Source organism: Muntiacus reevesi, chromosome 12 (assembly GCF_963930625.1).
Source record: "Muntiacus reevesi chromosome 12, mMunRee1.1, whole genome shotgun sequence".
Classification (NCBI taxonomy): Eukaryota; Metazoa; Chordata; class Mammalia; order Artiodactyla; family Cervidae; genus Muntiacus; species Muntiacus reevesi.
The window spans coordinates 63862805-63867168 of record NC_089260.1 but is presented as its reverse complement, the minus strand read 5'-3'; the positions used below and the strand labels follow the sequence as shown (position 1 = coordinate 63867168).

The 4364-nt window shown below is 37.3% G+C and overlaps 1 non-coding gene across 1 annotated transcript; it reads left to right on the top strand.

Moving 5' to 3' along the window:
* The first annotated feature begins 555 nt into the window (after positions 1-555).
* LOC136145336 (U6 spliceosomal RNA) lies at positions 556-662 on the top strand. The gene has a single exon (XR_010658772.1). It is a non-coding gene; the product is annotated as a U6 spliceosomal RNA (small nuclear RNA).
* The last annotated feature ends 3702 nt before the right edge of the window (positions 663-4364 follow it).

Genomic DNA, 4364 nt, shown 5'->3' with positions numbered 1-4364 from the left:
ATTGATTACACTAAAGCCTTTGACTGTGTGGGTCACAACAAACTATAGAAAATTCTTAAAATAGTGGGACTATGAGACCACCTTACCTGTCTCCTGAGAAACCTATATATGGGTCAAGAAGCAACAGGTAGAACCAGATATGGAACAATGGACTGGTTCAAAATTGGGAAAGGAGTATGTCAAGGTTGTATATTGTCACTCTGCTTATTTAACTTATATGCAGAGTACATCATGCAAAATATCCTGCTGGATGAATCACAAGCTGGAATCAAGATTGCCAAGAGAAATATCAACAATCTCAGATATGCAGATGATACCACTCTAATGGCAGAAAGTAAAGAGGAACTAAAGAGCCTCTTGATGAGAATGAAAGAAGAAAGTTAAAAGCTGACTTGAAATTTGACATTCAAAAAATTAAGATCATGGCATCTGGCCCCATCTTTTCATGGAAAATAGAAGGGGGAAAAGTGAAAGCAGTAATGGTTTTTATTTTCTTGGGCTTCCAAATCACTGCCAACAGTAACTACAGCCTTGAAATTAAAAGAAGCTCCTTGTGTGCTCGCTTCAGCAGCACATATACTAAAATTGGAACGATACAGAGAAGATTAGCATGGCCCCTGCGCAAGGATGACACGCAAATTCGTGAAGCGTTCCATATTTTTTCAGACTCTACTACAAAGCCACAGTCATCAAGACAGTATGGTACTGGCACAAAGACAGAAATATAGATCAATGGAACAGAATAGAAAGCCCAGAGATAAATCCACGAACCTATGGACAGCTTATCTTTGACAAAGGAGGCAAGGATATACAATGGAAAAAAGACAATCTCTTTAACAAGTGGTGCTGGGAAAACTGGTCAACCACTTGTAAAAGAATGAAACTAGAACACTTTCTAACACCATACACAAAAATAAACTCAAAATGGATTAAAGATCTAAATGTAAGACCAGAAACTATAAAACTCCTAGAGGAGAACATAGGCAAAACACTCTCTGACATAAATCACAGCAAGATCTTCTATGACCCACCTCCCAGAATATTGGAAATAAAAGCAAAACTAAACAAATGGGACCTAATGAAACTTAAAAGCTTTTGCACAACAAAGGAAACTATAAGTAAGGTGAAAAGACAGCCCTCAGATTGGGAGAAAATAATAGCAAATGAAGAAACAGACAAAGGATTAATCTCAAAAATATACAAGCAACTCCTGAAGCTCAATTCCAGAAAAATAAATGACCCAATCAAAAAATGGGCCAAAGAACTAAACAGACATTTCTCCAAAGAAGACATACAGATGGCTAACAAACACATGAAAAGATGCTCAACATCACTCATTATCAGAGAAATGCAAATCAAAACCACAATGAGGTACCATTACACGCCAGTCAGGATGGCTGCTATCCAAAAGTCTACAAGCAATAAATGCTGGAGAGGGTGTGGAGAAAAGGGAACCCTCTTACACTGTTGGTGGGAATGCAAACTAGTACAGCCATTATGGAAAACAGTGTGGAGATTTCTTAAAAAACTGGAAATAGAACTGCCATATGACCCAGCAATACCACTTCTGGGCATACACACTGAGGAATCCAGATCTGAAAGAGACACGTGCACCCCAATGTTCATCGCAGCACTGTTTATAATAGCCAGGACATGGAAGCAACCTAGATGCCCATCAGCAGATGAATGGATAAGGAAGCTGTGGTACATATACACCATGGAATATTACTCAGCCATTAAAAAGAATTCATTTGAATCAGTTCTAATGAGATGGATGAAACTGGAGCCCATTATACAGAGTGAGGTGAGCCAGAAAGATAAAGAACATTACAGTATACTAACAGATATATATGGAATTTAGAAAGATGGTAACGATGGCCCTATATGCAGGGCAGAAGAAGAGACGCAGAAGTACAGAACAGACTTTTGAACTCTGTGGGAGAAGGGGAGGGTGGGATGTTTCGAAAGAACAACATGTATATTATCTGTGGTGAAACAGACCACCAGCCCAGGTGGGAGGCATGAGTCAAGTGCTCGGGCCTGTTGGGCTGGGAAGATCCAGAGGAATCGGGTGGAGAGGGAGGTGGGATGGAGACCGGGATGGGGAATTCGTGTAACTCTATGGCTGATTCATATCAATGTATGACAAAACCCACTGAAAAATAAAAATTAAAAAAAAAAAAAAAAAAAAGAAGCTCCTTGAAAGGAAAGTTATGACAAACCTAGACAGCATTTTAAAAAGGAGCGACATCACTTTGCCAACAAATGTCCATCTAGTCAAAGTTATGGTTTTTCCAGTAGTCATATATGGATGTGAGAGTTGGACTATAAAGAAGGTTGAGTGCCAAAGAATCAATGCTTTTGAACTGTGGTGTTGGAGAACACTCTTCAGAGTTCCTTGGACTGCAAGGAGATCAAACCAGTCCATCCTAAAGGAAATCAATCCTAAATACTCATTGGAGGGTCTGATGCTGAAGCTGAAACTCCAATACTTTGGCCACCTGATGTGAAGAGCTGATTCACTGGAAAAGACCCTGATGCTGGGAAAGATTGTAGGCAGGAGGAGAAGGGAACAACAGAGGACCAGATTGTTGGATGACATCACCAACTCAATGAACATGAGTTTGAGCAAGCTCCAGGAGATGGTGAAGGACAGGGAAGCCTGGCATGCTGCAGTCCATGGGGTCGCAGAGACTGAACAAAAACAAGTTCCTCAGTCATACTAGCCACATTAGTCACTACTGCAATGGACAGAAAAAAATACAGAATATTTCCATCTCACAGAGTGTCCTATCCAAGTGCTGCTTATATATTTTCATAGCACTAGTTATCTTTCTCAGTATTTATCACAGTAATCACTTTACACTTATTTCTGTGATTTTTGAAGATGATAGAATGATCTCCCCAACTAGACTCCATGTTCCATAATGACATGAACTGCAATGTTTTTCCTTTGTTATTTCTGGGAGACAATGGATCCTTAATATTTACTCACTGAAAGGAAGATGAATGAATAGTTAAGAGTCAAACTCTATTGAAATACAATTCATATATTAATCAGGTCACCTATTTAGTATATAAATTGCAAATGTGCAATTCAATGGCTTTTAGTATAGTCACAGAGTTTACAATGATCATACAGTCTAACCTTAAAACAATTTTGTCCCCCTTAAAGAAAACCCTGCACCCATTAGCAGTCACCCCTGACTCCTCCCATCCTCACCCTGCCCGAAGCAACTGCGCATCTACTTTCTGTGTCTTTAAATTTTCCTATTCTTACCACTGCATGTAATAGAATCATAATATATGTAGTCTTTTGTGACTAAGTTCTTTTACTAAGCACAATGTTTTTAAGAATTATCCATGTTGTGGCATGTGTCAGAGCCTTATCCTTTTTTATTACTGAATAGTATTCCTTGTATAGATATACCATATTTTATTTATTTATTTATTTATCAGTTGATGGACATATGGGTTGTTCTGCTTCAAAGCTATTGTGAATAACACTGCTATAAACATCCTTGTACATGTTTTTGTTTGTACATATTTTCCCATTTTTTAGGAGTAGAATTTCTGAATGATATGATAACTCTATGTTTAACATTTTGAGAAAATAGAAAAGGAGATGCACCACTTTACATTCTCATCAGCAATCTTTTTGTGTTCCAATTTCTTCACATCCTTGCTAACACTTGCTATTGTATGTCATGTTGATTATAGCAGTCTTAGTGGGAGTTGAGTGGTGACTCATTGTGGTTGTGATTTCCATCCCACTAAGGACTGACTATGTCAGGCATCTTATAATGTTTGTTAGCCATTTGTATATCTACTTTGGAGGACGTCTATTCAAATTGTTTGCCTGTATTTTATTTGTGTTGTCTTTTTGTTGAGTTCTTTATATATTCATGATACAAGTCTGTTGTCAGACATATGATTTGTAATATTTTCCTCATTCTCTGGGTTGTTTTTTTCACTTTTTGATGGTGTACTTTGATACTCAAGAATTTTAACTTAATGCAGTCCAATTTATCTACTTTTTCTTTCATTGCTTGTGCTTTTGGTATTGTATCTAAAAAGCCATTGCCTAACCCAAGATCATGAAGATTTATTTCTGTTGTTTTCTAAGAATTTATAGTTTTAACTCTTACATATAGTTTCATGGTCTAGTTTGAGTTGATTTTTGTATATTATGTGAAATAGGAGTCCACCTTGATTCTTTTGGGTATAATTATCCAGTTGTCAGCATCATTTGTTAGTCAGACCATTTTTTCCAACATGAATTATCTTGGCATTCTTGTCAAAAATTAATTGACCATAAATTGAAGCGTTTGTTATTTGACTCAATTTTATTACCTGGATCTGTT